At 45.7% G+C, this 25,480-nt stretch overlaps 1 pseudogene; it reads left to right on the plus strand.

The window, feature by feature from the left end:
* The window catches only part of LOC146871822 (ras-related protein Rab-2A-like), a 31,016-nt pseudogene extending 15,544 nt beyond the window's left edge, over nt 1–15,472 (plus strand).
* Nucleotides 15,473–25,480: the final 10,008 nt, after the last annotated feature.

A 25,480-nucleotide genomic window follows, 5' to 3' on the forward strand; every position in this document is an offset into this window, starting at 1 on the left:
AGAGGCATAAGTCCCTGGCTAGGCCCTACTGCCCACACTCCTGCGTGGATCCTCCAGGTCTGCTTTACCCCAACCGGCCAACTGACTAGAAAATGTTCCCTCCCTCTGTTAAGTAGCCCTAGGTCAGGTGACCTCTATCCAAGGCGGAAAAAGTAAAAACCCCACCTCCCTTCTAGAAGGTTCCAGCACATTCCAGGAGCTTCCCCATTCTACCTATGGGACAAAAAAGGCGGGCTGGTGTCGCAACATTGTTGTGGGGTTCCAGCCACCTCCTGGCAGCTAGGGTGCTACTAGAAAGACCACTCTGCAGTAGCATGGGCCTGTGGCAGCCATCTTGGGAGAAGGGAGCACCTGCACCTTAACACTGATTGGCAATGAAAAGGCGCCCGGAGACCTAAGTCCAAGATAAAAATGAGGGTGGAAAAAATGAGGCACGATCAAAAATAGAGGGGGAGACCACCCTAGGGCTGACAGGTCTAACACCAGTGCTTAGTGTTTTTTGCATTTGCATAAGCTTTCTGATTCATTGATTTTCATTCTTGTCTGCAGTTGTTTGCATTCGGGTTCTGCCATTTCCTCACTTAAATAAAAGATCTTTTTAGATCTTCTGATTTCCTCTCTGCCAGCCCCAGCATTGTATACACTAAGAACAATAGTAATTTGTCTAAAATGCCTCTTTCTTGTATCACTAACATACCTACACCCCCGGGTTAGCACGCAGTCTGGTTGATGCCATTTAGTGTGTGCAGCCTGCAGACCTTTTTAGGTCTTGCCCGAGCCAGCGCATGCTCTTGCAAGACATTTAGTAAGTGGGCTTTTAAAAGTCTGACCACGTGCTTTTGCTGGCCTCAAGCTTGCGGTTATGCGCGCGAGCATGCGCACAGCCGCCATCTGGCTTTCCTCGCGGCACCCTTACAGTGCGCCTCGCTCTGCCCCTCCCCCACCACAGAGCGCGTCATCGCGATCGCATTCACGGCCGCGTTACTTTTACGGCCGCGTGGCCAATGCTTGTTTATTTTATTTGCAGCGTGCCATCCTCATTTTGAAGCATGGCCAGCCTATGTGTTCCCGGTTGGTATTAGCAATGCGAGGTAGATAGAAGGCATGACTGAGATGCAGTTGTGCAAGACGCAGCACAGGAGAAAGGGTCCTTTGGTTATGGCCTCATGGTTGTGTGAAGAGGATGTGAATTGGAAGGACTGAAAAAGGCAGGCTGTTGATGTGCCTCCTTCATGAGCAGCAACAATCCTTTATTTGCACCAGTTACTACTTTGCCTGTTTCCAGACCCCTGGGATGCCAGAGCTTTGGTTGCCCCGGGACTTTTAGTCGATGGTCTGTGCTCCCCTGATCTATTTCGGACTAGTGCTGCAGGGGTGTCCTCTTCGCTTCGCTGCTCGGTGCTGCTGTGCGAAGGGTAGCACAGGACACAGCTGAGCAAGAGAGAGGTGCTCTCACTTTAATAATGGTGGCTCGCTGTATTCAACTTGTTTTAATTGATCACTCAGACCGAAAGCTGCGCATGGTTCAGTTTTCCATGCCGCCTGGTCCCGCCCTCCAAACCTTCCCAGCTCGGTCACTTCCTCGTAGTCTGCCTGCTGTGCTGAAGTTCCTCAGTCCCCACGCCCTCTACATAGCGCTTTATTTACCTTTCTACCTTTATGGAAGGGCATGTCCTGGCTGCAGGCGGTTTCCCGTTCCGGGTGAGGCTTCTTCAAGGAACGCTCTTCCATCTCAGACTCGTCCCGAACTACAGCTTCACAGCATGCATACATCTTCAAGGCATATTTGCCTACAGAGCAACCCACTGTACACTCTTATGACTTCCAACAACAGCCAGTATCAATGAACGTTAACACAAAAACAGCACTAAAAATATTACATTGCAAACCGATTGCTTGTTTATGGTATAGAGGGCAGTGGGATGCCCCTGCTGGTGATTAATCTGCTGCCTTCCCCCCCTTGTATTTCCTTTGCTATGACCTTATGCAACTTGAAACTATTGTCACGTGATACGTTCTTCTTAATCACCATTTGAAATGGTTGTCACCTTCTGTGGACTGTATAGTGCTCAGATTCCCTTGGGCCATGTACGCGCCTAATAAAACTTAATAAAAATAAAAAATAAGGAAGGATAGGACATTACAGATAGGGACTCTAGAGCTATGCGGGGTATGTAGACAATCATGATACTTGACATAGGCATAGCTCTGCAAAGGTAGAATGGGCCATGGAACAGACGTCACTGAGTGCTGACCGGGATATATACAAGAGGATAGTCGCACTCGGCGAGCAAAGTAAAAAGCTTCTTTTGCCTGCGCAGAGCCAAATGGGCCCTAGAGTGCTGAAGTGCATATATGGGGGCATAGGCATTAACGTCTTACTATTAAGCCCCCAGGCCCCAGCTGCCTTTTACTGCAATACGCCAGTTACATGACCGACTCCCCCTCAACCACCGTTCAGTAGCTTGGACTGACGCTTGGCAGGTACACGCATATCAAAGGGACAGTGCAATATGCCTTACTCTTCCCCTGTACAATTCGCCTTTCAATTCCATAGGCCAAACGTGACTGACTCGGGCATCAGCCCTACCGTCATCCTTAATGTACCTCTGTAATAGCTGGCTGTCTATGCGCCATCCCTGCTGGTTTTTTTTATTGATTCTTTCCCAAACCCATAGACTTCTTAAATGCATGTTACTTATTTCTAGCCCTACTGGCTTTCATTGGCTAGCTGCAGTATATGGGAATGTTTAATAATTTCAATTTGGGAATATGCCTTTGCCTACAAGTAGGTATATGGATTAACGGTACTACAAATATATTTATCAATCTACATATATTTATCGGTCTACCTCTCGAGGGTTACCACGAGACACACCACATACATCACAATCCGTCTTGCAGTATGAGACATAAATGCTAACAAAAATACATATGATGTACTAGTGTCCAAAATGTTGAAAACTTTATTTTGTACAAAAATTCTAGACCGCGTTAAGCTGATGTAATTTGAAGTGATAAAACCTGCTTTAGTTTGTTTTGTGTACCGTAATGTTAATGATAAACTAATTAAGCGCTGAGCTTTGTGTGTGTGTGTCTGTGTGTGCGCGCAGCAGTAGAGGGAGATACTGCACCCCCCTCCTCTACCTTGAAAAATAGTGCACTTTTTAACACAACATTATGCTGCTGCACAAGGTGGTGATGCAGAACCCATTTGCCCTCAAGGATCCATGGCACCTACATCATTACACTTCCTATTATACATTAATATATAATTGCACTTCAAGCCTCATAATTACAATCCACATATATCAACTCCGCTCCAAAACACATAATTACACTTCACAAAATTCAACTCAGCAATGTGCCCCATATTTACACTCCACATAATTCCACACAATGCCACACCACACAATTCAACACCACATAATTCCATACCGCACAACATCATTGCACTCCACTCCATAGCACATAATCACACTCCACAGAAATTTACTCCATACCATACAGCAATACTCCACATAAATACACTCCACACCATGCCACATAAATCTGCTCAACACAATTTCACTCAATGCCACACATTACAATTCAGCACAATTCAACTCCACACAATTCCATTCCACGCCACAAAATTTCACTCGACACAATTCCACTGCACACCACATACATCAATCCACACCACAGAATTCCACATCATGTCTCATAATTCAACAGCACACAATATAATTCCACTCAATACTTGCCACTTCCCCACACACAATACCAGATCAGCCCACTACACTTAATACCACATGATTCTGATCCACATAATTCCATTGCACAAGCATACACTCAACCAACATTTCTCATATTGGTTCACTTCACATCTTTCAGCACAGTTTCTTTACCATAACTTTTCAAAAAATCCAAATTGCAAACACACACTCTCCTCCGTCTTTTGTGTCTTGTGCATACACAAACGCAGTTTCTTAATGCATCTATAACTTCCTCTCCCCTTCATTCTCTCTCACTCACTCTTTCTACTACTCTATCTAGTCTTCATTCACCACTTTATACACTAACTACCAATCCCTCTCAATCTTACTTTGTCTATTTTATACAGCTCCCAAACCAATCTATTGACTATCCCACATAATTCCATTACATAAATACACTATACACCACATAATTCCCACCCAACACAATTTCACAACTAACAAGTCCAATTCAAACAACATAATTCCACTACAAACAACATACAATCATTCCACGCCAAACAAAAAAGGAAAGTAAAAAACAATATCATTTACAATACCAATAGCTCAAACTCTCGCAAATGCGAGACCTATTGCATTGCAAATGCTTGTTTAACTTGAGATACAAAATAGTCTCAATCCACAGCCTGAAGATTTGTGTAAACTGGGAATAGTTCTGCTGAAAGTGTCTATATGTTGTGCAGTTTTGAAAGTCCTTGCAAAGGTGAAAGGTGAGGGACATAGATTGCATGTAGGTGAGCAGGGCCCCTTTATGACACCTTGCCGGGGGGCCTCCCTAAGGTTTTGTTACGCCACTGATTTTATGGTACCCTCCCCTCTCCCAGTTTGATGACTGTATGTGTTCCTCCACTATTCAGGGTCTCTCTGAAAGCAACCACTGCGAAAAGAGTTTCCAATGACAAGCTGGTCTTCTATGTGATGTCAATAAGGCCTGAAAAACATCAAGGGTTATAAAAAGAAATCATTAAAAGAAAAAAAAAGCTCTATATTACTTTGATGATAACAAAGACATTGACTTTGACAAATCTATACCTTTACTCACTGTTAAATTGTCTTATGGGCTGTAAGGGGTGAGGCCAACCCATAGGTTTAGTGTACCACATACAAGCCTGTGTAGGAGATGTATGCCACTAGGATTGCTACCCATACCCTTATTATACATGAGACACTAAGTGAACAGTATTGCAGAACGAGGAATAAGAAAGTAGAAAGAGGCAGGTGGCACAGTATAAATGTGGTGAGGTAGCAGTTAAAAAGGGGTGTGGCACAAGAAAAGAGTAAAAATACCACAAAAAGGGGGATGGCGTGACACAAACCAGAGTAAAGCATCACAAAGGGGGGGTACACATATCAAAGGGAGGGTGTGGCATCACACCATCCATCAACACCCACTTGCTCTTTTTACCAATTACACACAACTATACAATCCTTACACGTACTCCACTGCTTGCTTTACCTATTCCAGTGATTAAATCTAACACAAACACTCATAACTCTTGTCCATCCCCTCTTACACACACATACTCTTCTTCAAAACACATGACCACCCATGTACTATTCAAATCGTACTCACCAGCAGTACTGCACATACAAATCTTTCACCGAAAACCACAATAATATCTACTCACTATTCCACAAAAATAAAACAGACAATTCAATACATTATATTCCTTACACATATATTTCCTATGTAATCATGTATCTATATATTTATTTTGTCCTATTGTAGAAGAAAAACAATTACTCTTGAAAGCTTTACTCTGTCCTACCATCACCGTACACCTCTATCCATTCATTCTCTAGCTTTACTCTCTCTCTCTCTCATCCCAAACCCTTTCTACTACTATGATCTCAAAAATAACCCTTCTAGACTCTGCCCTCCTTTACACCTCCTGGCTCCCCCCAAACATCAGTTTACAATGATCTCCCAAGCAACCCTACTAAATTCTCCCCCGTGTTATCGGTCCTTTGACTCATCCCAAACCTCATTTTTCTACCCTGATTTTCTTTCTCCCTAATCCTTTTCTACAGGCTCTTCCTCCTCCATCTCTCCTTTACTCTTCCCAGACTTCAGCTTAATACTATGATCTCCCAATTAACACTTCTATTATTCTTCCCTCCTCTATCCCTCCATTACTCTATTCAATCCAACTAACAGACTCACATGTCCTCCGTTCAAATGAACTCGTACCTCCCTATACTAATACTGTACTCTTATTTCCCTATACTAATCCACCACTAATCTTTTTGGGTTCCGAAGTAGCGTGCTCTCTGAAAAGCTCATCAACACCTTGTCTGGTGTAGTATGCGCTATATAAATACAATTACAATAACAGTTAGGAGCAGGGTGGAAAAAAAGAGGGCAAGCCTGCACTGAGGGGTGAAAGACATTGCAAGAACTCAGGTGATGTGAAACAGCGTGGAAGTTTGAGGTAATACATAAGGCAACTTAGGCTGCATAGAGTGGGGTTGCGATGCCCTTAGGACGTGACGTAGCATAGAGAGGGGTAGAAACAGCCTACGAATTATGTGGGGTGACTCAAAGGCAATTCTTTACATCATCTGGGTTGCAAGAGACCCAAAGAGTATAGAAAGTACTGGGGCGAGGTGGAACTAAATGGTTTGAGCTATGGTACCCCAGTATGATGAAAGATTGCAAAAAACTGCCTGACCTTGCAAAGGTGGAGGCATAAGGCTGTAGATGGAGAATGACAAAACAAAAGGAAGTGCGAGAGAGAACAATAACATAGGTGTGGTAGAGAGAGATGACACAATGTTGGGGAGGTAGAAATTGCACCAAGAGGTAGAAAAAGGAATAGCAGACGGAGTAAAGACTACGCAAGTGAGTGAAGGAAGAAGAAACTGCAGAAGTGAAATGACAGACCCATGGTTACAAATTTTTGTAGGACTAGTTCAAATTCCTGCAGGAGCAAGCCGGTCTTCCTCAGTTCAAAGGTCATCTGTTTAGGATCCGCGCAATCAATGAGAGTACACAGCTATGTCACTTGAACTCAGTTATATTAATGTACAGGTATAGAAAGTTTTTTTTTAAATTGAACATGTCCTTCTTAAAAAACCGTCAGAAGGGAGAAAGAACCTGTTCCTTTTATCACAAAGACGGGATTGGGGGTTATCCAGCATTCTTCTGACACTTTCCTGCCCCTCCTATCTCCTTCCTCACACTGTTCTTCACTCTCTAGCAAGCTCTTTAGTCCCTGCAGCCTGCTTTTTTGTTCTGGATTATGTTACCTCTCTTTCCCAGAGACTTTCAGAATGTGGTCTAGACCTCTGGGCTATCACGAATCGTTACAGTGATAGCACATCTACTTTTCTGACCACGCAGCTCTATTTTTACTGCTATTATGATACTGCAAATGAGCAACACATTCATTGTTCTCCTGGCCATATGGTGGTATATGAGTGATTTTTGTTTGTTTTTATTTCTTTGTATTTCCAATTGTTCACTCTGGTATGAATAGGCTGGGCAAGAATCCTTCGGCTCAATCACCCGATCCTATTACTGGGGAGCAGCGGGAGCTCTGCTGTTGTACGACATCACAAGGTAAATCTTTAGTTCTGCTTTACCGCGCTCTTCTTACACTTTCTTTTCTTGTTTCCCCCACCCCTGTTCTGTTGCTACACTGCATCTTTTTTTTCCCCCTTGTGCCTCTTTTAGATTGATGTTAATATTTCTTTTATAATAAGCCATTTTAATCTAGGATTTTTAGTGCCTTCACCCTCCTCTGTATCACTCCTTAGGCCCTGATCACAGCATTCAGTCACAAACTTACATTTGTGGCTGAAAAAGGTTTGCAAGTCAGGCTGAAATTGCGCCTGATACATGAGTTTTCACCCGGGATTTGGCCAATTGTGCAGACTTTTTGCACACTCTGGACTTGTTAAATTCATATGTAATTTGCATGTCAGGCCCGTTTCTGAAATGTCCACCTAAGAATCGGGCTTAAATGATACATCTACTAGCAATAATTAGTGGGTGCACAATTTGAAACGGATATCTTGTTCAGTTGTAAACTTACCCTTCAACTTTTCTACTCAGTTTCCTAGCTATTCTGTCACCCCACAATCTAAGCGATCAAATTGAAGTGAGTGTTTGCATGCTTATGTTTGCATCTCATTCTGTCTCCTTTTCTTGCTCTACTTTAGACTTGAGACCTTCAACCACCTAACATCATGGCTTGAGGATGCCCGTCAGCATTCCAGCTCCGACATGGTGATCATGCTGATTGGTAACAAGAGGTGAGGGTGTTAATATAATGAAGATGGGGAGACGCAGCAATTTGTTATACTATGGCCAGGTGCAGAGTGATTCGCTGAGTGCATAGCCCTCTACCTCGGGCTGCATAGACAATGGTCTATATTTATGCAGCGAAATGTCCCAAATGGCATGGTTTGTATGATAGAAGTTCCAATCTCACAATGTGAAGAATACATGCAAATGTCTCCGTCCACTCAGAAGGTGAGTAAGGGTGTCATTTCACTCACAAATGGCATGTGGCAATTGTCACGATCAGCTAGCTACATTTGGCATCAGGAAGGTATCTCCGTTCACCAACATAAAGTATACTAGTCTCTCAACCCACCCAAATGGCATGTACGAATGAATGATTGGTAAAAATCTTTCAACTCGCACCATACTTTCAAATAGTTTAAACCAAATGTATTGGTTGTAGGGAAGAATGCCCTCATCAAGCTACATGGGCCATGGGGAAGAAATACCCAGACCTCTCCTTGTGTTCTAGACAAGGGTCTCTGTCCAACAACAACGAGCACACAACCTGTGTCCTTATCTTATATTGTGGAGCATATGAATGGGCGTTTCAATCCAGCAAAGTACGGGTTCAAGGGTTCCAGTACATCAACATGGAGAATACAGCAGTGTGTCCCGGTTAACATATATGGGGTACATTAGAGCACCATGATGACATTTTCAGACAAGTCTCCCAATCACTCCTCACTGGGTATATGGATAAGTGTTCCACCACACAAAGATGGTGCATATGTTCTAGTGTCCCATGAAGTATATATTTGTCTGTCTATAACTAGCATTCAGGATTTTATAGCTGAATATCCCAAACCACTTAATATCTTCTTCTGAAAGGGCCTCCACATGGGTCATCTGGGCAAGTGTTCTAGTTTGCCAACATGAGGCATACACTAGGGTTACTATCAAAAACGTGGTATTTCAGTACCCCTGCATAGCACCTATGCTAGTGCCACAGTTCATTCACAATGATGGTGACTACGCATTATTGGGGAGTGTATGGACGAGTGTCCCTCTCTATAAGCCTGAACTGTAGTGACAATAGTTCTGTTTAATCCCTGTGAGTGTTTGTGGACTAAAGTCTGGATCCGCCAACATCAGGTTTTCATGCATGTTTTTCAAACAATTGAAATAGAGTGTACAGGTGTCCCGACTCACCAACAAGAAGCATATAGTCTTAGATCTACCAAAATAAGGCTAATGGATTTGATCCCATTACCTCTAAATGAGTGTTCCAGTCTGCCATCATTGGGCGTACAAACAAGTGTTCTGTTCAACTAAAGAATGCCTTATGAATCAATATTGTAATCCACTGGTTAAGAGGGGCTGTTTTCTAAGCACTAAGATATGAAAGAAGACATTTTACACTGGGTGACTACATAGTCTGCGGTGAATTATGATAAAAGGGATAATCACTCAATTTAATGCAAAGTTGATCCTGCACCAAAAGAGAATAAGCAGAAGTGCACAAGGAGACTGTAATACTCTTTATCACAAAAGTGATCTCTGAAATGTGGTAGCACACATTCCATATTTTGTCTCTTGCACATCAATCATGCCATTATCACCTTATTAATTTATTGGCAGATTACAGGCAAGGGCCAGTTGATACCGGGGAGCTTTAAAGTTGTGAGTAAACAGTAAAAATCACAATATGAAATGCTATAAAAAGGTCGAAAAATTAAAACATAACATTTAGAAACTGCTACATGGGGTGAACAGAATATTCATGATGGGCAAAGACCCCTACTCATTTTGATAGTTGCTTCCAAGACAAAGCTATTTTACACTTTGAAGCGCTGATGAAAAGGCACACCTGGGTATGGTTTTAATTTTTTTTTAAATATTTAAATCTTTCCACAAAAAGTGTTCACCACCAGAAATGGGCAGTTTTTGTGCAAGGTACTTTGAGGGCCCCTAAAACATGTTTTTATGCATGATGGAGGCCGGATTTAAGGTCTTTATCACATCTATGGGGATCGCTTTAGCTTCATAAAAATTGGTCTTGTGTCCTGGTTATTTCTTTTGCCCTTGGTCAGCCTGGCTACCTTTATATGTAATAGTTTTGCTCATTCATAGAGACTAAGAAGATTATAATATAAAGATTTCTTTGGCACATAGTCTTGCACCCACTGGAAATCATTAGTGACCAAGAATGTCACTTTAAAATGTTACGTTATGTTAATCGCACTTATAGAGCGCATGGTTACCCTGGGGTGTCCTGGCGCTAAGCACTGCCTACTAAGGAGCGTGAAGGAGTATGCTACTGGTTAAAGAGCCATGTTTTCAACCCCTTCTTAAAGGAGAGGAGATCTGAGGCGTACCTAAGAAAGAAGGGGAGATCGTTCCAAGCCTTTGAAGCGCAGGTGATAAAGCTCCTGCCTCCCCAATTGACTTTTTTAAATGAAGGGACCAGGACTTGTTTAGCTCCTACTGAGCGTAGCATTCTTCCTGGGACGTACCACTGAAATGTTTGCCTCCGGAAATCAGGTCCTACTCCATTAATAGCCTTAAAGAAAGTACAAAGTGCTTTAAAGCGTACTCTGTTTGGCCGGGAGCCAGTGGAGTTGCTTAAGTGCTATACGGAAACAAATTTCGGAGTCCCTGACAGCTGTCTGGCTGCTGCATTCTGAGCAAGTTGAAGCCTATCGATATGTTGCTTTTGGGCATTTAGATAAAGGCCATTGCAGTAATCAAGGTGTGACATTATGAGGGCCGTGACCACTATCTTGAGGCTATTTTCAGTAAGGAAAAACTTGATTTTCCTTATGATTCTGAGTGGCAAAAAGCAAGCTGAGATCGCCATACTTATTTGGTCACCCAGGGTAAGTTTATTGTCCACCAACACCCCCAGATTCTTTGCTTTTTTTGTGGGTGTGGGACAAGTTACCAAATCTTCCGTCCACCAGTCAGGTGTCCACACATGTGTATTGTTCCCAAACCTTATGACCTCAGTTTTACTGGAGTCTAGTTTTAAACAGTTGGTGGACATCCATCCAGAGATGGCGACCATACAATCGTGGAAACGTTCCCCTGTCTCCTTTTCAGCCCCCTTCTCTCAGTGACAACACTATTTGAGTGTTTTCGGCGTATGAGGTGAGTTGGAAACCAAAAGGATCTTATCACTCCTGCCAGGGGTGCCACATAAACATTGAAAAGCGTCGGGCTGAGGGGCGAGCCCTGTGGCACCCACATGTTGCATAGGATTTACTACATATGGGTACAACTGCTACATTTGGAAAACGGGACAATGATACCGGTCTTGGGGGTTGTGAAGATAAATACATATTTTACATATTATGTGAGAATTTCGCAAAACTCGAGGATTCAGGCAACAAGATGTGGCTTATCACAAAATTGAGTGTCTTCAAGAAATAACTCTGTATCATAATTTGTTTGTGAATTTGTGATAGGTCTTGCCAAAGACAGACTATCAAATGGGGTACACGAGGTTGCCAGTATTTAATAATGATCATATAATAAGGAATACTAAAAAGGCAGAAAGAGTAATAGCCAACCAAGGTTTACAATTAACTGTGTGTGCCTAATAGTATGGACTTGGTGATGTCTGATAAATTGGCACAGATGGGTGCTTTATCACATTTAAGTATTGCTATGCAATGTTCTATTATCCAATTGCATTTTACACATCTGTGCTGTTTTTCTGTCTTTGTAGAGCGGAGGGGGGACTGCTGGAAGTGCATGGCATTGCTTAACTGCATGGGATTGTACCATGTCAGTATTTGTGTTTTTACTAGATGGTTGTGTAGGAACGTGGATAATTATGTGTTGTACGTGTGGGACCTCACCATGTAATATTGTCGTTATTGGGTCCAGTTGGGTTTCTTTATTTGAACCCTTAGCTCAGTCCTGGGTGGTTATGTCCCAGAGCAGTCAGGCTTACTCAAAGGAACAAGTGTAAGCATCTAAAAATACCAAAACACTCAATAAATAAGAAACACAACACAATGAAAATCTCACACCAATTTATAGAATTAGGGTCTTTTTATCTTAAAATAGACACCAAAACGACAAAGATGTATGGAGGGTAACCATAGAAATATACATTTTCAAAGGTAAGTACATCCTTTAAAAATAAAATAAATTGTGGTAAGCGTTTTAGCAGTTAGTAGCCAAGTGTCTAGAACAGCTACTTCTCTTCACTTGGATGAGCCTTGACGGGTCAAGGGCCAGTCACAGGGACCACTCGGGTCCAAGGAGACAGTTAACTGTCAAATCCAGCAGTTTGAGTCCTCGGTGCTCTTTTCTCCTTTACCATGGTCCAGTCAAGAAGTAATCCTGATGCTGGGGATGCAGAATGCTGAGCCTGCAGAAGAGGTGCGGTGAGTGTTCCTGGGGCCACACTGGTATGCCAGGGATCATCTTCAGCCTCAGGACTTTATCTTCCACGTTGCAGCAGAGGATTCTAGTGCAGGTCAGACATCACTGGTCTCATGGTTACATCAGTCTCAGTGGTTGCTTGTGGGTAAGTAAATATTTACTTTTTGCGGACCAAGGTCCACCTCGACCTTGGCCACGGGTCCAACAAACTTAGAGATGCCTATGGAAAGGTCAGGACTCGGTTGGTCACTGGGCACTTAGGCATTCGGCCACAGGCAGGATTCTTGGAAAACTGGACTCTCATGGAGTGCAGGGTTCCCTAGCATTTGGTGTTCCTCAAGCTTAACTAGCCCTTGGAGTCACTTCTTCCATCCTGGTACAAGTGTAGCTCTTTTCCAAACTGGAATGGCATAGTGAGCAAAAAAACGATGGATTTAGGTCCAGCTCTCTATACTGGGGTGAATGCATGACATTGTTCTGCATTCTGTCCATCAATTGTTCTTTTTGCATTTGTCACCCCGAGTGGGACGGGTATGCTCAGACGTGGGTCCCGTGCTCTCCATGCCACTGGAATCCAGCTATCCTGGCTGAAGAGGGGTGAAACCTCGAAACCGGTCCTAGGATGCTTGTTTCCAGTCCAGGGAAGACCTGCTTGGCAGTTCGGGCTGGACTGTTCCCATGAGGCACAGGATCAAGACTGATTTGCATATGGCTGGGTCCAAACTGGAATGGCATGGTGAGCAACAAAAAAAACGATGGATTTAGGCCCAGATCTCTGTACTGGGGTGAATGTATGACATTGTTCTGCATTCTGTCCATCAATTGTTCCTTTTTGCACTTTCCCATAAGTGGGCACAGCAGGCACTGTCCTCTTTGCGGTTCCCTTGGGTGCAGGAGATCCAGTCCAGTCTTTGTGCAGCCTCTCTTTGCTGACTCCAGGGAGCAACAGGACAGTCTTTTCTCTGTCTTCTTTTCAGTCCAGTAGTGTTCTGAGGACGGTGGGTCTGGGGTGCCACTATTATGCCATCTCGTTTGTGGGAGGGGAGGATTCACTAGCCAATAGGCAGTAGTTCCCATGAGGCAACCCTTCCCACTTTACATCACTTCGTGGTGTTTTGGCCATGAAACAATGCTGGGATAACCTTCTGTACCTAAATCCAAGATGGCGCAAGCCGCCTTCCCCTGGGCATACCTCTAGGGTCTACCCAGCACATTTCTTCTTTTTTAAAACACATTTTGGCATTAATCAGTGGCATCAATTTAGGTGGTTTCTTTACATTAAATAATAAAATAGACAACCAACAGTAGTCAGGCATTGTTTCTTTCCAGCTACCCCCCAATCTTCTCTCCCCACTCCATGTCCCCATTACGTTAACTCTTCCTGTTTGAATAGTTCTTTCTGGGCTGGGACCTTTTAATATTTTTCCCATATCACGAGTACCCTCCATAGTTCCTGATTTCTGCTTCGAGTGTCCTGGCCATAGGGTGCATCCACTCCAAACATATTCCCTGGTATAAATAATAAAAAATGAAATATTGCAAAATCTGGCAGGCACGGTCAAAATCACATTCATATTAAAAGTTACCTTAAATCAGATTTCAGAAATGAGTCTGGTTTAATCTAGCGATTAATGTGATACCTTGGAGTAATATCTTTGGTGGTGCCAAATGGAAGTTGGCACTTAGCACAGTGGTTAGTGAAACTCTATATTAGTCAATGGGACTACCAGCTTTGCTACAGTGAAATTTGCAATTTCCTGTTTTCGCTATCAGGGCATTTATAAACCCAAAAGAAACATGCCATTCTTTTTTAATATTTAACACTCTTCCTGGTGGGATACAAATGCCTTTCTGAGGGGTTGTATATTAATATTTAATAGGAAGTTTATGACCTGCAAAAGGGTTTATTTTGCTATGTCGAGTTGGAAGTTTTAATGCTGCCCAACTAGACTTCTGTGACACTCTTAAAGCTAGTGTAGTGGTAGCACAGTTAAGTGGAATTTAACTTACTAGTCCGTGTTACCTCTTGTACTAGGGGCTAATAGGTAAGTTAAATAAGCCAATCCGCTATTAGCTAATTGTACACACACTTTGGGGGTCAGAGCATATGCACTGGGACCTAGACAGAAGGGCCCAGTGCAATACAGAGTTGAAAACCAGCTGCATCAGTTCAAAATCTTGAAGATTGATCATGCAAAGAGAGATCCTTTCCATACAAGTTGTTTAGTGACAAAATTGCATAAAGATTAATACAATTGGTTTACAAAATTGCCACACTGAGATGTGTTAAGTTCATCATGTCTTGGCAATCAACAAGACATGCATCCTTTCATCATTGCTTCACATAAGTCAGTAAGACTGGCTCTTATTGCCGTCTTTGCCCCCAGAATAGCATTCTATAACTCAGACTTGCCAGGCTTCCTTTCTTGAAATCCCAGAAAGGTTCCTACTTGCCCTGTGCAGGATCTCCTTGACTCCTCAGGCTAACATATTCTTTAGTCGGCTGCTGCTCACCTCAGTATATTGTAGCTCTCGCCATCAAGCAGATTTCCAAGGCTACGTTAGTGACCACAAGGTACCATGATATGACAGACCTGCGTATCGGAAATATCAAGTCTTTATTTCCCACTGTTTACTTATTTCCAGAGGTATTATTACAAAGTACTCATGATTGATCTTCATGAATCTTTGCTCTGCATCTCCGTTTTGAAATGTTGTCTCCTGACCTTGTATTTCTTACAGTAATCCTGTCTTTGTTTCATAGTGATTTGGAATCCAGACGGGATGGAAAGAAAGAGAAGCTTTTGCTCGTGAGCATGGTCTTATCTTCATGGAAACCTCAGCAAAGACAACAGCCAACGTGGAGGAGGTGAAGTGGAGGGAAAGTGTTAAAGTTGCTCATGTGAAATTAGATACAGTTTTCAATTCACTCTGCCTTCTGTTAAAGCTTCACAGTCTATATATTGGCAGTAATATGTTTGATCTCTTCTTTTGTTCTGTTCAGGCCTTCATCAACACAGCCAAACAGATCTACAAGAACATCCAGCAAGGCCTGTTTGACGTCAACAATGAGGTGCAACTTGAGGGCTGATGCTTTATGAAAAGAGGCAGTGAGTTTTAGGTTGTAATTACAGGAGTTATGGTTTAAGACATAGTAAATATGGTGAGGCTAGTTAGGATGCAATTTCAGCTGCTGGGTAATAAATTGTATTCCTTTTAAAAACATATGACACAAATGACATGCAAAAAAAGTATAACTTTTATTGGTTCCAGTTACACTTCAAGGATGATGTTAAATAGTGTTCCTTACATGGGGGCACAGTCTCTGTCTCCATCTCCAGTGGTTACTTCATTCCCTCTGATAACACTCACACTATGCATCCCTCTTCCAAGGGACCCCTTCCCCTTTGTGAATGTTTGTAAAAGCATTTTTAAGAGTGTGAGAAGTTGGCCAGGTATATGCTGTTCACTAGTTCTAGTGACCACCTTGTACCATGCCAAGCAACCCTTATGGTGTGGTTGTAAGTCAACCTTTTCGGACTAGCCGCCCTAGTGGTAGCGTAGGCTAAGCAGTCTTTGAGGCTAAACTCGTGAAGCGTGTTAAGCAAGCTGTTTTACCAATAGTAATCCCCTTTTATACCAATGAAAGGACACCACACAGATATATATTCAAAATATATATGTATTTATTTCTCAAAGTAACCCCTAGTCTCTTTATGAGCACAGGAGCACAAATCGTCAAGCAAGATTATCACAGAATACACAGAAGTTGCACGTTATATGGATAGGCCCTGGTGGCCACTCAAACCATATACTAAAATAGTGGTATAAGTACCACGAACAGAAAAGGGAAAAGGCCTAGGGCCTCTAGAATCGCTGGGCCTACAAGGAGCTAACGTCAGTTAGTGACCAGGAGGTCCACGGGTGGCGTGTGCAGAGCAAATAGTCACACGCGTGCTCCCATAGGTTTCAATGGGTGCGTAAAAAGTACAAAGTTACTGCAAAAGGAATCTTCCGGATGACCTAGGAACTTAAGATTTGGAACACAGGCACTAGAGATGTATTACTACACATGGGCACCGGAGTACCAGCTTTACCTCACCCACAGGAAGCGGGTGCATAGGCCTCAAAGTGCGTCGGGTTTCTTCTATCTGTTCCGTTGAGCCTGGGACAAAGATGCTGCAGGCGGTCGGTCGGGAAGAGATGCAGTGGATCCAAGAGTGGATCGGAGATGTTGAAGACCTGTAAGCAGAGGGGACAGTGTTCACAGTCACTAGCCAGTGACCAGCGTGGCACCAGGTGGGTACCAGGCGATGTCGGGTGCAAACAGGAAGGAAGGTGTAGCTTGACTCTGCAGCCACGTGGTCCCTGAAGGTCGACGACGTCCAGGAGTCGAGTCACGAGCTGTCCCACGCAGGCTCTCGCTGTCGGCGGTGTCGGCGACTTGATCGTAGCAAACAAGCCTTGGCAAAAGCAATTGTTGTAGGCAAGGAGTTTAAGCTGATGGTTCTGACCAGCAAGGTCAGAGGAACTGCTCCTTTGGAGGGGAGCAAGGGCCAGTCTGGAGCAACCAGACCAGCGGTGTTTGTCGTAGATTTCGTCGCCAAGATGGCCACTAGCCAGCGGGCCAGCAACCGGTTAGGCGCGTCGAGTGGCAAAATGCAGAAGGGCCCCACGCAGATCGTGGAGATGCTGGAGGGCTCACCTTTGGTGCAGATGCTGCTCGAGGGTTGGGCTTCTCAGGACCCAAAGCACAACTTGGAGGGAGCCTCGGTTGTTGCACTGGTCAGCTTGTCGTGGTCGTTTCAAGATGGCTGGCTCCACGTGTCTCGGTGCCTCCACGGGTCTCCTCTTTGCAGGGACTGTGGATCGGGCGGTGAGAGGTCTGGAGGTCCAGGTCTTGTCAGTCTCTGGGCTCGGGCTCCGGCGGGAGGCGGCGGCAAAGCAGACGTTGATTCGCTGGATGGTGCTTGCGTTAGCAAGGTGGTCACTCCCTGACCACAGGGGAGATTGTCTTCAGTCTTCTGTGCAGCAGAATGTCGAAGTTCCCGTCTTCTTCTTAGTTTCAAGTTGATTCCAGGATGTCTGAAGTCTTAGGACACAGCTCCTACCTTTATTCGGATTCTAGGGGCCGGACTACCTGCTAGGTCCCTCCCTATGGGTGGGACCAGGAAGGGGGGTGGTTACACCCCCAATCCTTTGTCCAGCTCGCCCCAGGCCCGGGACTGGTGTGCCCCAGGACCGGTTTGAACTGGCATATGCCCCGAGGCTCCTTGTGAGCCACAGGCATGTCTGGTTTCTTTCAAGCCCTACCTGACCAATACACAAAATCCTGTCTGGGGTGGTGCTCGCACCTCCCCTGGCAGGAAACCCTTTGTCCACACCTCCCAAGCTGGAAGGACTCCCAGCAGCGGGAGGGCAGACTTGTGTCTGTGGTGGCAGCATCCATTTTGTGGAGCTGAGGCTATGTCTGATTTTACCCGGGTTTCAGGTACTGTACATGTCGTGTCCCTCTAGAAGGGTGGAATGCTAACCCCGTCGCCAGAATTGGCGAGGGGTTAGTATTCCAATTCGTATGACACCTTACTCGACATGTTTTGATAAAGCCAAACCAAAGATAGCATTTAACCGCGAGGTTCATAATGCACTTAAGAGTATATGGTATGACGATATCTGGAAACAGTAGAAGGAAGTTGTTCCGACCACTGCAGACAGGCTCAGCTCATGCCAGAGCACCATCTCACATGGAACCAAGCACTCTGCCTTCAGGATTGTTAAGGCCTGCCATAGGAGTGACTTAGAGGTTACCAGGTGTCCCATTTAAGGTTAGGTATAGGTATACTACACCTAAGTAAGAGGTGATTACACCAACTTACCCCAGCTGAGTGATCAGCCAGTTGTGTCAGATTGTTAGGCCAAGCCTGGGGTGGCATAATACATGCTGCAGCCCCTGGCAGGCCTTGGGTACACCAATGCCCTGGGTACCTAGTGTACACTGGTACAGGGGCTGACAGGGTGATCCACTTCCAATTGGTTATGCACCTAGGGTGCATAGTTTTAATTTAGTAGAGAGAACAGCAGGCTGGGGGTCTGATTGGCAGGCCCACAGCCTCAATATGTCAAAAACCAGTGAAGCAAAAAGCAAAAATTTGGGGTGACCATAGGATAGCAGACCCTACTCTCCTACACAACCCCCCCCCAAACGCTGGGACATTAAACTAGCCTTGACCAGTCTCGTCTTCATGTCCTAAGTGGAAGTACCTGGAGAGACCATCTGCATTCCCATGGTCAGTACCTGGCCGGTGCTCCACTGTAAAGTCCATCCCCTGTAGGGAAATGGACCACCTAAGCAGTTTGGGGTTTTCACCCTTCATCTGATTTAGCCACAAGAGGGGCTTATGGTCGGTCTGAATCTTGAAGTGAGTGCCAAACAAGTATGGCCTCAGCTTCTTCAGGGCCCACACCACAGCAAAGGCCTCCCTCTCAATAGCTGACCAATTCTTCTCTCTGGGGGTCAACCTTCTGCTAATAAAAGCAATGGGTTGGTCTTGACCATCTACATTAAGTTGTGACAGCACAGCTCCCACACCCAACTCAGAAGCATCTGTTTGGACAATAAACTCTTTGGAGTAGTCAGGACTTTTCAGGATAGGTGCAGAGCACATGGCCTCCTTCAGGTCATCAAATGCCTTTTGACAGCTTACTGTCCACTGAACCTTTTTGGGCATCTTCTTGGATGTCAGATCATTAAGAGGAGTCACAATGGACCCATAGTTCTTAACAAACTTCCTGTAATACCCAGTCAAGCCCAAGAAAGCTCGAACTTGAGTCTGGGTGGTTGGAGGGGACCAATCCTTGATGGACTGTATCTTACTCTCCAGTGGTTGAACTTGGCCCCCACCTACAAGGTGGCCCAAATACACAACCTTACTCTGCCCTATCTGGCACTTAGTAGCCTTGATAGTGAGGCCTGCCCTTTGCAGAGCCTCAAGAGCCTTCTTCAGGTGGATCAGGTGATCCTCCCAGGTGGAACTAAAGACAGCAATGTCATCAAGATATGCTGCGCAAAAGTCATCCAACCCAGTAAGGACTTGGTTCACCAGCCTTTGGAAGGTGGCAGGTGCATTCTTCAGACCAAAGGGCATCACCACAAACTGATAATGCCCACCTGGGGTTGAGAATGCTGTTTTGGCCTTAGACTCCTCAGCTAATCTGATTTGCCAATAGCCAGCTGTTAAGTCAAATGTGCTCAAAAACTTTGCAGAAGCTAGTTTGTCTATGAGCTCATCTGCCCTTGGAATAGGGTGTGCATCTGTCCTGGTGACAGCATTGAGTCCTCTGTAATCCACACAGAACCTCATCTCTCTCTTGCCATCTTTGGTGTGAGGTTTGGGGACCAGAACCACTGGGCTAGCCCAGGGGCTCTCTGAGGGTTCAATGACACCTAATTCCAGCATTTTATGTACCTCAGCCTTTATACAGTCCCTGACGTGGTCAGGTTGTCTGTAAAGTTTGTTCTTTACAGGCAGACTGTCACCAGTGTCCACAACATGGGTACACCAGTCAGTTTGACTAGGTATCAAGGAAAACATATGTGAAAATGATTGTAGAACCTGTCTACATTCAGTCTGCTGATGGGCAGTGAGGTTGCCTCCAAGGGTCACTCCTTCAACTGAGCCATCTTCAGGGTTCTGAGACAACAGGTCTGGGAGAGGGTCACTCTCTTCCTCCTGTCCCTCATCTGTAGCCATGAGCAAGCCCATGTCTGCCCTGTCAACATATGCTTTAAGCCTGTTAACATGGAGTACCCTGTGGGGACTCCTGGGAGTTCCTAGGTCCACCAAGTAGGTGACCTCTCCCTTCTTTTCCAGGATTGTATGGGGTCCAGACCATTTGTCTTGGAGTGCTGCTGGGGCCACTGGCTCCAACACCCATACCTTCTGTCCTGGCTGATACTCAACCAAGACAGCCTTTTGGTCATGCCAAGCTTTCTGTAAGGCCTGGCTTGCCTCAAGGTTTTTAGATGCCTTCTCCATATACTCAGCCATCCTGGAGCGGAGACCAAGTACATAGTCCACTATGTCTAGCTTAGGCTTTTTGAGAGGTAACTCCCATCCTTCCTTCACCAAACACAGTGGGCCTCTCACAGGGTGCCCAAACAACAATTCAAAGGGGCTGTAGCCAACTCCTTTTTGTGGGACCTCTCTGTAAGCAAACAGAAGGCAGGGTAGAAGGATATCCCATCTTCGCCTGAGCTTTTCAGGTAATCCTTTGATCATACCCTTTAGGGTCTTGTTGAATCTCTCAACAAGCCCATTGCATTGTGGGTGATAAGGGGTGGTGAACTTGTAGTTGACACCACATTCCTTCCACATAGCTGTCAAGTATCCTGACATAAAGTTGGTACCTCTGTCAGATACTACCTCCTTAGGAAACCCCACTCTGGAGAATACTCCCAGCAGGGCCCTGGCCACAACAGGAGCTGTAGTGGTCCTAAGGGGAATTGCCTCTGGATACCTGGTGGCATGATCCACTACCACCAGTATAAATCTGTGCCCAGATGCAGTGGGAGGATCCATGGGACCCACTATGTCTATTCCCACTCTTTCAAAGGGGACCCCCACCACAGGTAGTGGTATTAGGGGGGCCTTTGTTGTGCCACCTGATTTGCCACTGGCTTGGCAGGTAACACAGGAGCGACAAAACTCCTTTGTATCTTCATTCATATGAGGCCAGTGAAAGTGAGGGACAAGTCTGTCCCAGGTCTTGTTCTGGCCTAGGTGTCCTGCTAAAGGAATATCATGGGCCAAGGTAAGAAGGAAGCCCCTAAATTGCAGAGGTATGACCAACCTCCTGGTTGCACCAGGCTTGGGGTCTCTAGCCTCTGAATAAAGGAGCCCTTCATCCCAATACACTTTATGGGTACCTTGAGCATTCCCAGCAGCCTCAGCAGCAGCCAGCTGTCTGAGGGGTTCAAGAGAGGGACAGGATAACTGAGCCTGCCTCAAGTCAGCCCTTGAAGGTCCCCCTGTCCCCAGAAACTCAACCTGGTCAGGTTCAAGCTCTTCAGGGACAGTTCCTTCAGGGTCCTCTAGATCAGCTTCCTGGGAAGGCTGATCATCACTCTGAGGCAGGGGGGAAGGCACAGCCTTGACCCTCCTGTTCTTCTTCTTGGTAGGTGCTTGGTCCATTGTTCCAGGATCCAAGACCTGAGGTTCAGTGAGGCACTTTTTGGCCTGTGACCTGGTCACAGCAAGGACATGTGATGATATACCTAACATCTCTGCATGAGTCCTGTACTCCACTTCTGACCATAGAGAACTCTCTAGGTCATTGCCCAACAAACATTCTACTGGGAGGTCTGCACTAACCACAACCCTTTTGAGGCCAGTTACCCCTCCCCATGAGAAGTTAACAACTGCCACACTATGTGAAGTAGTGGCATTGCTGGCATTGGTCACCAGGTAGTTCTCACCTGGTATGTACTGTCCAGGATCCACAAAGCCTGGTGTCACCATAGTGACACTGGCACATGTGTCCCTGTAAGCTTGAGCCACTTTTTCATTTATTAAAGGAGTCTGTCTGTACTTGCCCAGGTTACTGGGGCTCACAGCCAGGGACAAATCAATGTCCCCATCACAGATCAAGACTGCCTGTGTAAGGGTTCTGTCTAAGTCAGAATCTCCTTCAGTTCCCATAGTGATTCCCACTACACCCTTTGTCTGGGGACCAACACTGCTAACAGTAGTACTGGGAGCAGGTGCCTTAGGGGCAACAGTGTTGGGGGCTCCACCCTTTTTGCAATCACTAGTCCAGTGAGTTGTATTTTTACAATGATTGCACCAGGGTTTCTTCTGACCTTCTTTCTTCTTCTTGGACTGTTGGGACCCACCCTCCTTAGCAGTAGTTTGGGGCCCTGTCGAAGACTTCTGGTCTTTAGGTTTCTGATCTCCACCCTTTTGGTCTGTTTTCTTCTGATCACCCCCTTGGCCCTGGTTCTGGTTCTTTTGCTTAACCCTGGTTCTGACCCATTTGTCTGCCTTCTTTCCCAATTCTTGGGGAGAGGTCAGATCAGAGTCAACCAAGTGTTGATGCAGTTGCTGGTTTTGACAGTTATTTAAAATCTGTTCTCTCATCATCAAATTATACAATCCTGTAAAATCAGATACCTTACTTCCCAGCAACCAACCCTCCAAAGCCTTAGTGGCACATTCAATGTATTCAGACCAGTCCTGAGTCTGTGTCTTTTGGGTGTCTCTGAACATTAACCTGTACTGCTCAGTGGTTAAGCCTAACCCATCAACTAGAACACTCTTCAGGACTCTGTAGTTTCTGACATCCTCTTCTCTAACAGTGAGGAGTCTGTCTCTGCCTCTTCCTTCAAAGGAGAGCCAGAGGATTGCTGCCCACTGATCTTCAGGAACCTGCTGTACTTTGCAGGCTCTCTCAAGAGCAGTTATCCACTTGTGGATGTCATCCCCACTTTTGTAGGGGGGCACAACCTTAGACAGGTTTCTATTGTCGAAAACCCTATCTTTGTCCTTAGGGACAATGCTGCCACCAGTGGGTATAGACCCACTCTCTTTATGCTGTCTAGCCTTGCTAAGTTTCTCTTCCATCAGGGCTACTTCTAGCTCCTGCTTCCTGATCCTCAGCTGGGCCTCTTGCATCTTGGCCTCATGTTCCCTCCTCTGAGGGGTGGTCATCCTTCTCCTGGAGTGACCTTGAGAGCCTCTAGAGCCATGGGAAGCATTGGAGTCACCTGAGCGATTCCTTTGCCTTCCAAGCCCTGTGTTAAGTCCACTGGGGAGATCCAGTGGGTTGAACCCACTGTCAGTCCCCAATAGCCTTGGTTTAGCTGGGCCAAGTATAATACTTGGCACTGGGCTAGTTCTCCCTTCATCCTCACTACTGTCAGTATCCTTTTCACTCTCATCCTCTGTGGTAGGCATCCCATCTAAGGGGTGACTATTGGGAAGGGGTACTTCAGTGGCATCTTTAGAAGGGGGGCCTCCTGTTCCTGTCCCTAGGGGGGCTAACTGGGAAGCTTTCTTGAGTGCTCTCTGATTCTCATCATTCTGTAAGAGCTCTCTGAGCTCAGCAGAGTTTGGGTTCTTGGGCTGTTTAAGGCCTCTAAGAGTTGCCAAATGCCTGAGCTCATTCTGATTAAGGGTAGCAAAGCTGGATGGTGCCCTCTGGGGGTCACTCTCAACAGAGATGGGTACAGTGGACCCCTCTGCCCCGGCCATTGCTCTTAAGTGTGGGTGGATGTGTTGCAATCTACCTACACTTGGGTTTACCTACTAAACCTATCTAGTAGTTGTAGTCAGGGTGTGCTACTCCCTTTGCTCTACAACAACTAAGTTCAGTAGAACTTAAGTATATCTAATCTTGTTTTATATGTACCTACAGGTACCTATGTGATCTTTCAATTGGTAACCAAGAGATTACAATGGTAAAACACAGCAAGCTCAAATCCAACCGCTGCTCACCAATGTGAGAAGTTGGCCTGGTATATGCTGTTCACTAGTTCTAGTGACCACCTTGTACCATGCCAAGCAACCCTTATGGTGTGGTTGTAAGTCAACCTTTTCGGACTAGCCGCCCTAGTGGTAGCGTAGGCTAAGCAGTCTTTGAGGCTAAACTCGTGAAGCGTGTTAAGCAAGCTGTTTTACCAATAGTAATCCCCTTTTATACCAATGAAAGGACACCACACAGATATATATTCAAAATATATATGTATTTATTTCTCAAAGTAACCCCTAGTCTCTTTATGAGCACAGGAGCACAAATCGTCAAGCAAGATTATCACAGAATACACAGAAGTTGCACGTTATATGGATAGGCCCTGGTGGCCACTCAAACCATATACTAAAATAGTGGTATAAGTACCACGAACAGAAAAGGGAAAAGGCCTAGGGCCTCTAGAATCGCTGGGCCTACAAGGAGCTAACGTCAGTTAGTGACCAGGAGGTCCACGGGTGGCGTGTGCAGAGCAAATAGTCACACGCGTGCTCCCATAGGTTTCAATGGGTGCGTAAAAAGTACAAAGTTACTGCAAAAGGAATCTTCCGGATGACCTAGGAACTTAAGATTTGGAACACAGGCACTAGAGATGTATTACTACACATGGGCACCGGAGTACCAGCTTTACCTCACCCACAGGAAGCGGGTGCATAGGCCTCAAAGTGCGTCGGGTTTCTTCTATCTGTTCCGTTGAGCCTGGGACAAAGATGCTGCAGGCGGTCGGTCGGGAAGAGATGCAGTGGATCCAAGAGTGGATCGGAGATGTTGAAGACCTGTAAGCAGAGGGGACAGTGTTCACAGTCACTAGCCAGTGACCAGCGTGGCACCAGGTGGGTACCAGGCGATGTCGGGTGCAAACAGGAAGGAAGGTGTAGCTTGACTCTGCAGCCACGTGGTCCCTGAAGGTCGACGACGTCCAGGAGTCGAGTCACGAGCTGTCCCACGCAGGCTCTCGCTGTCGGCGGTGTCGGCGACTTGATCGTAGCAAACAAGCCTTGGCAAAAGCAATTGTTGTAGGCAAGGAGTTTAAGCTGATGGTTCTGACCAGCAAGGTCAGAGGAACTGCTCCTTTGGAGGGGAGCAAGGGCCAGTCTGGAGCAACCAGACCAGCGGTGTTTGTCGTAGATTTCGTCGCCAAGATGGCCACTAGCCAGCGGGCCAGCAACCGGTTAGGCGCGTCGAGTGGCAAAATGCAGAAGGGCCCCACGCAGATCGTGGAGATGCTGGAGGGCTCACCTTTGGTGCAGATGCTGCTCGAGGGTTGGGCTTCTCAGGACCCAAAGCACAACTTGGAGGGAGCCTCGGTTGTTGCACTGGTCAGCTTGTCGTGGTCGTTTCAAGATGGCTGGCTCCACGTGTCTCGGTGCCTCCACGGGTCTCCTCTTTGCAGGGACTGTGGATCGGGCGGTGAGAGGTCTGGAGGTCCAGGTCTTGTCAGTCTCTGGGCTCGGGCTCCGGCGGGAGGCGGCGGCAAAGCAGACGTTGATTCGCTGGATGGTGCTTGCGTTAGCAAGGTGGTCACTCCCTGACCACAGGGGAGATTGTCTTCAGTCTTCTGTGCAGCAGAATGTCG

This window comes from Triturus cristatus, chromosome 1_1, assembly GCF_964204655.1.
Source record: "Triturus cristatus chromosome 1_1, aTriCri1.1, whole genome shotgun sequence".
In the NCBI taxonomy this organism is placed as follows: Eukaryota; Metazoa; Chordata; class Amphibia; order Caudata; family Salamandridae; genus Triturus; species Triturus cristatus.